At 38.5% G+C, this 13,684-nt stretch overlaps 1 protein-coding gene across 1 annotated transcript in view; it reads right to left on the minus strand.

Moving 5' to 3' along the window:
- Nucleotides 1-5,654, minus strand: part of LOC127640056 (sphingomyelin phosphodiesterase 3-like) — a 63,164-nt gene extending 57,510 nt beyond the window's left edge. The window contains exon 1 of the mRNA XM_052122429.1: nt 5,526-5,654. The gene's annotated coding sequence lies outside the window, so the exon portion shown is untranslated. The remainder of the gene's footprint in view (nt 1-5,525) is intronic.
- Between the last annotated feature and the right edge of the window lie 8,030 nt (nt 5,655-13,684).

Here is a 13,684-nt window from a genome sequence, read left to right on the forward strand (position 1 = left end):
ACCTTCATAAACATACATCTCTTCATCAGAAAATCTTCTCATCTATTTTGAGGTCAGAACATGTCCTGCAGGTAATGACAGACCTCATCGCTGTGCTGATTGGCCCCTAACGAAAAGAGCAGGGTGCATTAGGGTGGTTCAGAATCAAAGCGCCCTCTGTAATCTACCAACAGCCATGGTCTTGAGCGCACACCCACAACTGGCATCTTTGGCTTGGCTAAGAGCCTTAATTGGAGGTTCTACCAGAACCACAGTCTTTAAATATGGTTGGAGGTAGAGTTAAAGAGAGCAAACGCAAAGCATGGGTACTAGTCTAACATTACAGCTCTTTACTGTGCACAGCTCCATATTACCAGGAGATGGATGGATGGATTGATAGATGTCCGTCCTATTGGTTTACATTGAAGGAGGGTCCCAAGACACAATAACTACCTAGCAACCATCCTGACCACCCAAGCGTTGTCACAGCGAGCATCTATCAACCTACTACCAAACACACTGAACACCTTAGCAATCACATAACAATGCCCTAGCAATCACCTGAAACATCCTAGCAACTACATATTGATGTGCTAACAAACACTCAGAACTTCTTAGCAACGACATAGCAATGTCCTGGCAACCACCCAGAACACCCTTGCATCAAGGCGGTGAGTTCTTCAGTTCTTCACAACTACATCACGTTTTGATCATGTCAAACATGGCAGGCCAATAAGAGGTTCCCTCAATTATCATTATCACCATCATTATCGCACAGATAAAGTGATCCTACATCACAATAACATATCATCTCACCAAATGCCTATCAATCCATTAATGGAAGGTTAGCAAGGTAATGTTAAAACCAGAGTTGAGCAAAGACCCAATGTTCTACAAATGACCTGCAAGGGCTCTCTCTCTCTCTCTCTCTCTCGCTCTCTCACACACACACACACACACATACACACAATCACATCGCAATGCTCCGGCAGAGCATTAACTGAACAAAAACCAAATCCTTCTCTCTCATCACATTCATATTTCCCTGTGTACCAGCAGAGGACACCTAATCTCTCCCATGTTCACACAATCTGTTCACAGAGCACTGCCAACATCAGCCAGCACAGACACACACACACACATTGGTTTCACTATAAGGTCATCTCAAATGTTTTTTTTTATAAAGAGGTGATGATATTTGCTGAACCCAACTCAAACTTTATCCATAAACCTTACCCTCAAAACAACTGTTGATAGCAGTAGATTTGTTGGTTTTCCACATGTATTACAATATTAGTGAGGTCATTTTTAATAATTTGACCATCTTGAGTATATAATCATTTTGTCCTATATCTTATTTAGGTTTTCAGTAAAACAAATCTAAACATCCATTAAACAAGATATATTTATTAAATAGCAAAATTATGTAAGATAACACTTGTTTTCAGAGGATATATACTGAATTAAGTGTATTATTATTATCCCTAGGTAAATAGTGTATAATTGTTTAAAGCATTAACCCCTATGAATTTGTGAGATTCATACTTAAAACAAGAAAACAAACTAATGGTCGGTCTAGGAATTTAAGCAAGTATTTTTCTTATATATTTCTAAACAAAATTTCCACTTGCAAACATTGATTTTGCTCCACACAGCACGAAAAAACAAGCAGACCACATGTAGTGTAGAATGCATGTACTGTGTCAACCCACTCATTCAACACTCAGCAGCATCCTTGAATTTCAGCACAGTGTTTGAATGAACCTGAACATACTGTACTGGGCAAAACACACACACTCTCAATCAGACACCATGTGCCGTACCAGCCCTATATCTGGCCGAGTGCTCTGCGAGAGTAACATCTGTAGACCTGAAAACAAAACTAAAGTCCTGTCCTAAAAATAGACTCCCACGTCACTAACACAATCCACACTGCTTCTACATGGGATTGTTGTTGGAGGATTCCTAGGTATTCCATTTGCAGCTGAGATTGAGGTAAATGACATGATGAAATGCCCTATATTCAGGACCTAAAGCCCTGTTCTCCTACACCATATTATTATTCTTGAATAAGGATCAGTGTGGGTGGGTGTGTGCTTAAGGGGTATTTGTTGGCTTATGCGAAAGGACCGAAAGTAGAAGCACATCCAAACATTAAGGCAGGTGCGTGATAAATTTTTTTTATAAAAAATCTATGTGAAAGGACCACCATCATAACATAAAAAACACTCAAACATGAGCCGATCAAGGTACTACACGAAATAAGAAGGTAAAGAAAACTCCTGAGTATATATCCTGAGAATACAGGCAAAACAGAAGGATGAAAAGAGGTATTAAAGGAATATTGTTAAACTAAGTTCAATCAACAGCATTTCTGGCATAATGTTGATTAACACAAAAATGTATTTTGATTGTCCTTCTTTTTCTTTAAAAATAAAAAAATGAAAAAATCGAGGTACAGTGAGAGACGTACAATTGTGAAATGGGGCCAGTAGGTAAATGTAAAAAAAAACAAAATATATGGGTGTTAAAATCATTTAAAGGGAACAAAAAATCTCTCATTAACCTTTTGAGGTTACATCCAATTTTTACAACTTTATTGTCCTGACGACAAAACTCTGTAAACCCTACATTACTGCAAAATGTATTATTTAAACAACTTTACAGCTCAAATAATACACAATTGTTGACAGAATAATAAATGTAAGTTCTTTTAAAAAATGATAAGCTTCACATTTCTGCCTTTAAACCCTCCAAAAATAGGCCTCATTCACTTCCATTGTAAGTGACTCACAGTAACCTCGATTTTTGCATTCTTTTAACGAAACAGATCGAGTCAAAATGTATCAACATTATGCCACAAATGCTTTCGACATAGCTTAACTTGTATTGAACTTGGAATATTCCTTTAAGAGGAGGGACATTCTCATTCTAAAGAGCATTTTATTGGACAAAAATTTGGATATGCCCCTCAGTGCAAGATAAGTTATCAATAAATGTGGTCTATTTTCCCAGATGAGACATTTTTAAATGCTTATTCCTACTAAAAGTTCTTTTGATCAACTTTCATGAGTATGCAAGGATATAGACAGCCTCAAAGCTAATCGACATATACTTGAATTCCATTATGTCATTCTATAGGAAAGACAAAGAGATTTTTTGTGGTTTTCACTAAAGCACATCATTCTCAAGCAGATTAAATGTATCATGCGTTTGAGCTCTTAAGAAGCATATTAGCATGACACAAGCTCCTCTCCGCTGCTCCTGTAATGGCTTCAACATAATTATGTAATGAGGAATGTCTAACTGCCTAAAGAACCCCACGTGAACACTTTTTGATGGCCATTTTGGCACACTCACAACAGTATTTGACACTAACCGGTTTCATTTTTTTCCTTCTGTTGTCTCAAATTCAGAAAATATGCTCTAAAACTAAATTTAAGCAAATAGTGAGTAAATAGCCCCTGTGTTGGATTAGCACTGCGTCATTGCTCATTTCAATATAGTGACCACATTTTCCCTCACCCACTGTCACGACTTGGCCTAATGCCAATCTTGAGAGGTTCGACAAGGATTAGATGAAAAGAGGGCCTCTTTAAATCTGGAGGCTATGGGTGGTTTAGCAGCTAATCTCAAAGTCAACATGAAATGACGTTTTGCACATTTTCCTTGTGTAAGCTGGTGTATTTCCAAATGGGAAAAAAATTAATCAAGAAAAAATGTAAGGCGGGGCTTGATTTTATCCATCAGGGAGTGATTGGATCGTGAAAATTGGGCATTACACACCAGTTTTTAGTCAGATGGATGAACAAGAGAGGTTGAAAAGTAAAAGGGATTTTTGTGATCTCATTCATAAAAAAAGCTGTGTCAAGGCTAAGCAAGTTATAACATTTTGATGAAAGATTATGAAGGCTGAAGTGTAATTTATGTGCCACTAGTGTTTCTATATCGGGATTGACGGGCTGCTCAAACAAAGAGAGGAATGTTTTAATAAATGCCACAGAGTTACACATTAAGGTGAAATCAACTTACAAATGGCTTACTTATTGTTGACACTGTATTTTAAGCTGGTATACAAGAAAGAATTTTACCATTGAAAAACCAGCATCAGCTTTACATGAAAAAACCAGACAAGGCGCATGCATTTAAAAATAATAGGGCCCATTTTGATTTCATGTTGATTTTAAGGTGGAATAAAAACAAAAACAAAACAGCAAGTAGAAGAAGAAGAAAAATAAATTACCAGCCAAAAGGGTTCATGTGTGGGTAACACAGCAACACGGTTTGATGGCGGTAGAAGTAATTAACATCTAATTCACCTTGGGACACGCATTTTCTGGTATCACGTATCGGCTGGGCATGCATATGACTCCGCCCCATTTGATGACCTGGTCTATTAGTGAGAAGTGCGCCTGAAGGAGGATCATGACTTTTTAATGGAAACATTAACAAGTGTTAATGTGGTGGAAAAGTTGATGGGCTTTTTGTAGATTTGAGAGCTTTTTAGACAGTGTGCCACTTGTAACAGAGAATAATCGACTTTTTGGGACTGAATAGTGTTCACCTGGTTGTATTGACAAGGTAGAAAAAACAGACTTTTCAAATGTCAGGCAAATGGGGTAACACTTGTGCCGGGTCTAATGGTTGGGGGGTGGGCGTGCTTAGGGGCATTGCCCCCATTGATTTTCCTTGTGCCCCCAGTTCCGATTGGATGGTGAAGTGATCAAGGCAGCTCCTCTACCCCGGTCCGATGAAGAGACAAACACCACCACCAGGATCGCAACCTGTTCTGGTCCTGGTGCCATAGCTGCCACACCTTGATCCATGGCTTAAACTGTACGCCAAAATAAACCACTACTGCACTACAGTCTTATCTCAGAGAAAGTATGTAAGAAAATACAACTGAATACACAGGTTTAAGCTACAAATCAAGTGATTCCATGGTAAACAGAAGATTTAAGCCTCTCTCATCCTTGAATCTTGAAATTGTGAATGCGCCTTTAGGAATTCAGATTTAATTTGACATTCTTAATCAGGCATATCAATATTAGTGGAATACCACGTTAGAGATATAGGCAAAATATATAATGCATACTTTGCCTATGCTTGGCAGATGCAAGTCGAGCCTTGTATAGCTGCAGATGATATAAGAAGGAAGCAGTTCTCACTTTATTAGTGATCAACCATATAAGAACAGCGTGGGTTCAGCGGTCAATCGGTCTCGAGCGTTCACGCACGCACACACACTCAAAAGCACACCTGCTTTGATCTGGCACAGCCTCGCACATGCAAATACTATTCAAATGTCTCTTTTCCTAGAGAGCCAGGAAATCGGGGATTTAAAACCAGAGGCGGTACACTTCTGTGAAACAATGAATTGATAAACACTGAAGCACAACAGTTATGTAGAGCAAACCCCCTTCCAGAGAGTGTATAATATGTCGTACAAGTCGCACAAAGAAGCGTGGTTAGTGATGCTCCCCATTCTTCTCCCTCCCCAAATTTCCCCTTTTAACCCGGTCTTATGGGATGTGTTGAATACTCACGATTCAGCGATTCTAACAGGTGATTTTTTCTTGATTTCGCGCTATTTCCTTGGGAGATTCCAGATATGTGATTTCGTTGCGGTCCGCCTCTCCGCCCCGCGCTGCAACTGCTGACGACGACGCTGAGTTTCTTTCCAGCACCACCGCGCTTTGAACAGCTCCACTGACGTCATTCCCAGCCAAGCCAACCAACGCCATACCTTTAAGATAACGACCGAGCGAGACACTACAGACAGCAGCTAGCCTTCAGAGACCCCACCTAATATACACTACAACATTTAACACTGAATACTTCCAGGGGCGTTACGTATGTGTGGAAGCTTTCATATCCCAGTCAATTCAAAAATAAATAAATACAAAATATTCTAATTTACAAGATTGCCAGAGTTTTTAATGGTCCTATTTTTTTCATAACACAAAGAAAAGTAAATTGATCGCCAAACATACGCATACACACGCACACGAGCGCGCGCGCAGCTTTATATCAACCTAAAGATCACGCTAAAATAGAAATGGACGCAAACTAGTGCTAAAATGGAATAAAGGGTCTACATCGATTGTTTTATTTGGTGATTTAATGATTCATTGTCAAATTTATGATGTATTTAATTATTTATTTAAACGTTAATTTAACTATTTAAATTCGAGTAGTTTGGCCCTCTATAGTGGTAAACGATGACACTTAGATATAAAAAATAAAATAATTAAATAATTTCCAAGACATACGCTAGTTTTCTTTATGAAAGAGGGGCCTTTCAGACCAAAACAAGTTATTATGCTAAAAAAGCTAGATGCAGCATGACAAAACGAACCGAACGCATTTTCTCGAGACGCGTTTTGAAAAGTTGAAGTTATTTTAAACTTGACGCGGCATCCAAAAATGTTGCTCTCGTGCGTGAGATGCCGAAATATCAGCGAGATGCGTCGCAAAGTTCGTCCCTCCAGCCAAAGTTTAGCACAGATGGACCGTTGCTATGAAAATAAACCTTATTCACAGCAGCGCCATCTTTGATTTTTGACATGAATTACAATGAGGCTGTGAGGGAATGATCCAAAAACACTTTAAACTAGAGTGTTTTAACTCGTGTTTTTGGATCATTCTGCTGACAAAACATTCCTTCTTCAGCTGACAAAAAAAAAAATATTTCCTAGAAAATTCAGTAGACAAAAAAATCCAGACAACTTGAATTGTGAAAACTTAGATGGGATCTAGGAGCTTTTTGGTAGCTTAATACCCAGCGTGCCATTGAAGAGATGGTTAGTCTATACTTCAGCCTCATTTTCATTCATGTTAAAAATCAAAGATGGTGCTACTGTGAATAAGGTCTACAAGGGAAATTGGAATTCCCAACGGATGTAGAAAAGGAAGTCCCGCATTTCAGGTACAAGAGCCAATCACCATTTAGATACAGACATCTCCTGTTAACTCGAGTACTTGCTTGCGCATTAGCTGAAACAGCCAGAATTCTTTATTAAATTCTCGTGATTGTGGAGATCTCGTGATCTCGTGAAGATGTGCTATTTATCCAGGAAATACCAGTGTTGTCAGATTTTTCTTCTGATTGTAAATATGTTCTTGGTTCTTAATCTTGGCCTTACTATTTTGGATATTTCGGTCTTTCCCTGTTCAAGTTGATAGGAGCTGTACTTTTATGCCTCTTGTTTACATTGAAAATAGACTGCATCAGTCTGGTTCCGGAAGTAAAAATCCAATTTGTTTAATAAACTTATAAACCTTTAGATGCTGACAACCGTGAGCTACGAGGTTGTTCATCGATGGTGTATTATTCTGTTGAAGCCATCCATCTGCATTATTTCAACTTCATTGTTTTAAAACAACATAATTAACAACATTAACAACATTACCCATTGTCCAGCAGAGAAAGCTTCACCAATCAGAGAATCACAACCAACCAAACCCACAAATCGTGCCTCAGAGTGACCATCCACTCCCATGATGCACTGCGAATGACATAATCGAGTCCATGTCTCTTCACCTTTAAACTACTTATCTGTATGTACATATCAGAATATTTTGCAATAAACCTTTTTTCTATTCAAAAAATTGTTTCTATACTAACAACTACCTAAAATCAATAATGGGATATATTCCCATCGGTTTATTTATTTTTTTCAACTATATTATATTATTCGCAATGACATTAAGAACACAGCCTTCTACATTTGTATTTTTGTCCATATTCAAATACTTTTTTGTTCTAAAAAGAAGTGGTCAGATGGTTAATTAAGTGGGCAGACACTGTTGCGCTGGCACTGTTACTCTCTTTAGCTGCCCAGCCTTTCTGAGAGCATTTCAAAGATGGAGGCCGAGTGGACTGAATTGCCATGAAAGAAGCTTTGGTCTAGCTTAGGTTTACATAGAAAAACAATAGAAAAACAGCACAGATGGAAGTAGAAACGGCGTGAATGTCCCCTAGTCTACATTGTAACACACTACATAGTATTATACATGCCAGAAAGACATGAAAAGTGTGCATATAAAATGTTTAGAACTAGTCAGTTGAAAAGAAGATTGTATTGAAAACGGTGCATCCCCATTATCGCATTATTATTGGGGACTTCAAATCCCAGATGACAGTGCAATCGATTTCCCATTCTACCATCAGCATAGTTACACGTACTGTCCAAGTGCTTAAATACAAACACAGCTAAGTTTTCAAAGGTGGCTTTTTAACTGTCAGTGTTCCTCTAGCAGGTATCAGAGGTATTTAGCTTACTTTTATTAGGCTTAAAAGTTGTGTTTTAACATGAAAAATAACTAATGTACCTAAATAATGTAGTATTTACTGTAAAGTGTCATTGTTGTTGTGGTCTCATGCGTAGCCTACAGTACTTATAAATTATCATATACATTTTGGCCTCGGTTTTAGCAAAGATTTTATAGTATCCATTCCACGAAAAAACTTCAACCTGGTCCCTTTTAATGCTGTGTCCCTCTCTTTAGCTTGTTTGAGGTGGGTAATGGAGGGATGTGTGGTCCGTCTGCATAGTGTGCAATTTCGGAGTGACTGAACCACCCAGCCCATCAAAATCTACTTCCACCAACTCCTCCAAACCAAAGATGTGCCTGCTCACGGTTGACTTACTCTTCTTTCTTATTCATAACATTTGTAGATTTTACAGATTCTTACTAAATAACTACTAGACCAATATCTCATTAGGAATCCAAAGTGTATCATTCTACTTCCAGACAATCATTTTGAACCATAATTGGATAGTTCACAAAAAAAAAGTGAATTGACTTTTTTTAGGTAATAAATTTACTTTTTACAGGATAGTGCACACTGTAAAAAATGTCCATAATTTTAATAGTATAAGACTGCAAAAATGCTACAGTTAAAAAAAATGTCATTGGTAAATGGGCAGTTACCTTAAAATATACAGTAAAATTATAATATATCTGAAAAGACAATACAGTTGAAGTCATTTTTTAACCACTCTACAGATTTTATCTTAGCAAACTATAGTTTTGGCAAGTCGTTTAGGACATCTGCTTTGTGCATGACATGAGAAATTTTCCAACAATTGTTTTCAGACAGCTTGTTTCACTTTTAATTGACTATATCACAATTCCAGTGATATTCACTAAGTTAACTGTGCCTTTAAGCAGCTTGGAAAATTCCAGAAAATTGTGTCAAGCCTTTAGACAATTATCCAATTGGCCTTTGATAGGTTAATTGGATAATTGGAGTCAATTGGTAGTGTTCCTGTGGATGTATTTTAAGGCCTACCTTCAAACTCAGTGCCTCTGCTTGCCATCAAAGGAAAATCAAAATAAATCAGCCAAGACCTCAGAAAAAAAATTGCGGACCTGCACAAGTCTGGTTCATCCTTGGGAGCAATTTCCAAATAACTGAAGGTACCACGTTCATCTGTACAAATAATTGTACGCAAGTATAAACACAATGGGACCACGCAGCCATCATACCGCTCAAGAAAGAGATGCATTCTGTCTCCTAGAGATGAATGTAGTTTTGGTGCAAAAAGTGCAAAACAATCCCTGAACAACAGCAAAGGACCTTGTGAAGATGCTGGAGGAAACAGGTAGACAAGTATCTATATCCACAGTAAAACGAGTCCTATATCGACTTAACCTGAAAGGCTGCTCAGCAAGGAAGAAGCCACTGCTAAGCCAAGTGCACATGGGGACAAAGATCCTACCTTTTGGAGAAATTTCCTCTGGTCTGATGAAACAAAATTTTTACTGTTTGGGCATAATGACCATCATTATGTTTGGAGGAAAAAGGGTGAGGCTTGCAAGCCGAAGAGCACCATCCCAACCATGAAGCATAGGGGTGGCAGTATCATATTGTGGCAGAGCTTTGCTGCAGGAGGGACCAGTGCACTTCACAAAATAGAAGGCATCATGAGGAAGGTAAATTATGTGGACATCTTGAAGCAAAATCTCAAGACATCAGCCATGAAATTAAAGCTCAGTCACAAAAGGGTCTACAAAATGGACAATGACCCAAAGCATCCCTCCAAAGTTGTGGCAAAATGACTTAAGGACAGAAAGTCAAGGTATTGGAGTGGCCATCACAAAGCCCTGACCTCAAATTTGTTTGCAGAACTGAAAAAAGCATGTGCGAGCAAGGAGCCCTTCAAACCTGACTCAGTTACAACAGTTCTGTCTGGAGGAATAGGCCAAAATTCCAGTAACTTATTGTGAAAAGCTTGTGGAAAGCAATGTTTGACCCAAGTTAAACAATATAAAGGCAATGCAATCAAAGTGCATGTAAACGTCTAACCCACTGGGAATGTGATGAAAGAAATAAAAGCTGAAATTAATCATTCTCTCTATTAATATTCTGATATTTCACATTCTTAAAATAAAGTAGTGATCCTAACTGACCGAAGACAGGGAATGTTTTATACGATTAAAAGTCAGGAATTGTGAAAAACTGAGTTTAAATGTGTTTGGCTAAGTTTTATGTAAAATTCGGACTTAAATTCACATGTATTTTACAGTACAATGTTGTAAATTATTTCGTTTTTTACATGTAAAAAGTATGATTTTACCATATAATTAACAGTAAAAATGTATAATATGTTTAACCAGAGAGTATTTTTTACAGTAAATTATTGTTAAAATTACAGTTATAAAAACAATAATCGTGCGTTCCCAGAATTCCCAAAACTTTGGCATCACATTTCATTATATGGGAATAGTTGTTTCTTCTTATTTTTTATTTCAGTTATGTATTTGGGGTGTTATGTGTTATATTTTATGAAGTTTAGTTAATGTTTATTGCATAATTTTAATTTCACATGTGTTACACTGATGGTGTTTATTGCTTGTGTGAGTGACACTGAGCATGGTCTCTACATGTTTATTGGTCATTGCTCTTGTAGAGGCCACTACTGATGAAATCCATGTCATCTTGTGCCTTTCTGTAAATACTATGGTGAGTAACAATACATTATAAAGTGAATAGCATATTTGTACAGTTTCAGAAAGTTAAAGTATTACGTTTATATAATTTAATATTATAAACGGTAATGCACCGTAAAACATACATCAGAAAAAAAAAAAAAAAACAAGCATCAAAATTACATCCCATAAAGCCTGAAGCATGGTTACTATATTATTCACCTTTTACTGATTCACATAGACAATTCTATGATGTGAAAGAATAATTAAAAAAGTATTCTATGTTGTCTCTCAAAATAAACAAAAAAACAAAAATACAATAAAATTTTTATATATAATTATTAAACAATAATTATACAAGAAAAAAATTACGTTTTTGGATAGCAAAATTGAAGTACAGCTACTGTAGGCCTATAACACTGCAGAACACTGCTGTCCATGCTTGACATGCCAACTATAGTTAATTGTTCTTCTGGGGACTGTAAATATAATGTGGGCTGAGTTTGGAATATTATTCTAAGGATGGCAAATATCACACTGGACTATGCAAACATCACAAGGCATTTGTTTGTGTTCCCTTGCTCTCATATCTTTATATGTGGGTGAGGAGTCGAGTGCTATTTTAACATTTGGAAAGGACAAAGATTTCTCTGTGCTGGTTCATCTTCAAAAAAGAGCTAAAATGATCAGTGAAATTACCTACTATTATTTTATAAACTGTATAATGAAATACATACTGTGTCCTGTACTGTACATAAGAATGGTGTACTATAACAAAACAGAAATGTCTTCATATGACACACAGAATTGCCTCATACACGCCCATACACTTACTGTACACCCAGACACGCTAATTCATTTCCATCTCTCCCAAACTCACTTAGTCTGTTTTATTATCATGCTGGCTTTCCCCTTATTGATGTTTGTTGATTATTGAAAACCATACTCCACTGCCTTTCAATGAATTAACTCCTTCTTTGTATTTGAAATATTAGCTTGGCTTTCATTGGGAGGGGACAAGGGGAGGGAAACAGAAATAATTAAAATGGGCGGGTACTTCCTGTAACAGTGTAGTACCCCCCAAAAAAACACTGTAAAATTTAAACGAGAGGGAAAAGCCCAACGCAGAGCGGCAGTGAGAGAGAGAGGAGAGAGAGATAAAAAAAAAACTACTCGCCGGTTCTCCGATACACCGTCGCATGGTCCTCGATCACTTCTCCACCCTCTCAGGCGGACGACAGCTGCTTCTCCCCGGGCGGACCGGAGTGAGACTCACGACCCCCGGCGGTCAGAACGCCCCTCCGCGTTCTCGGCAACTCGTGGGGACACTCCTCCGCCCCTGGCAGCGGCCCTACCGCTCCAGGCAGTCGGGGAGACACTTCCCTCCTCCCCTCACGGGCGGCGGTCTTCCTTCGACCCCTCCGCGTTTCTGGGGGATGGCAGGGCTCTCCTCTGCCCCTGGCAGTGGCTGCATTGCTCCAGGCGGTCAGGGAGTCCAGTCCCCACTCGCCTCGCGGACGGCGGCCATTCACCGCGTCCGGGCGGTCGGTCTACTCCCTCCCCCAATGGATGGCAGCGGCGCTCCCCTGGGTGGACGGCAGTGTTGATGACTCCGCGTTTCGGGCATACCTCCTGACGAGAACCGGCTTGTCAATATAAATAATAGTTTAATATAAACTTAAACAAAAGACAAACACACACACACACACACACACATAACGGACATGTCCGTAAATGATCTCTCTCATCGCACCACTGTCTGCCATCGACCTTTATCCCTCTCGGAGGCTTAATTAGCTTGATAAGGTACCGGGTGTGTATAATCACAACCCGGCCCCGCCCTCCACCCTGCCACATTGAGCCTGTGTGATTGTGAATATAGGTCATGTTTCAGCCTCCCGTCATGTTGTCCAGGAACCTCCAGTATTAATTGAGAGGATGCTTTCCACTGCCACCCAGCCAGAGCTTTGTAAGCATGTTGGGTTAGGGGGTTGGTGTCAGATTGCAATTTACGTGGAATGAACCAGATCTATGACTGTGGACGATGACGGCATGGTAACATGCGTGTTTGTGACGTTCAGTTTCTAACTGAACCAGTGAACTCATGAAATGTTTATTGCAATGTGTTGACATGTACACTTCATGCATACTGTATGTTGTTGGTATGAGTGTATGCTTGTAAATGTTCTTATGATTAAGTGAATTGGACTGTTTACGCTCAGGGATAAGTTTAGCTTGGACCATTACTTCTGATACTGTAAGATCCAGCAATGTTCTGTATTGAAAGAGTGTTAATCTAGGATGTATTTATGCTCCATTTGATTTCTCTTTAAAGATATAAGGCAAAACACCCAGAAGCCATTTCAGGCCAGTACCCTGTAAAAAAAAATGACAGAACATTTTCCACACACAACCTACTCACAGAGCTGTACAGTAATGGGTTTAGTTATTGTAATGAATGGCACCTTTGTAACTGAGTGCATTTATCTGCACACCAATATGCTGACAACTGCCTAAAATCAGTTTAAGGTGGTGCCACACTAATCGACACTAGCCACTAGTGTCTGCTAGCGGGAGGTTATTAATCTCCCGCTAGCAGACACTTGTCATATTGTTCAGAAATATGGGGAAATGCAAATAAAACAAATATAGTTGTATTAATTAAGTTACAAAAAAGAGCTATTAGACTTCTTAAAAAAGTAGGATTTCGCAAACCAACTAACAAACTCTTTATTCAAAGTAATACCTTAAAATTTACAGTTATTGT

This window comes from Xyrauchen texanus, chromosome 49 (genome assembly GCF_025860055.1).
Source record: "Xyrauchen texanus isolate HMW12.3.18 chromosome 49, RBS_HiC_50CHRs, whole genome shotgun sequence".
Taxonomy (NCBI): Eukaryota; Metazoa; Chordata; class Actinopteri; order Cypriniformes; family Catostomidae; genus Xyrauchen; species Xyrauchen texanus.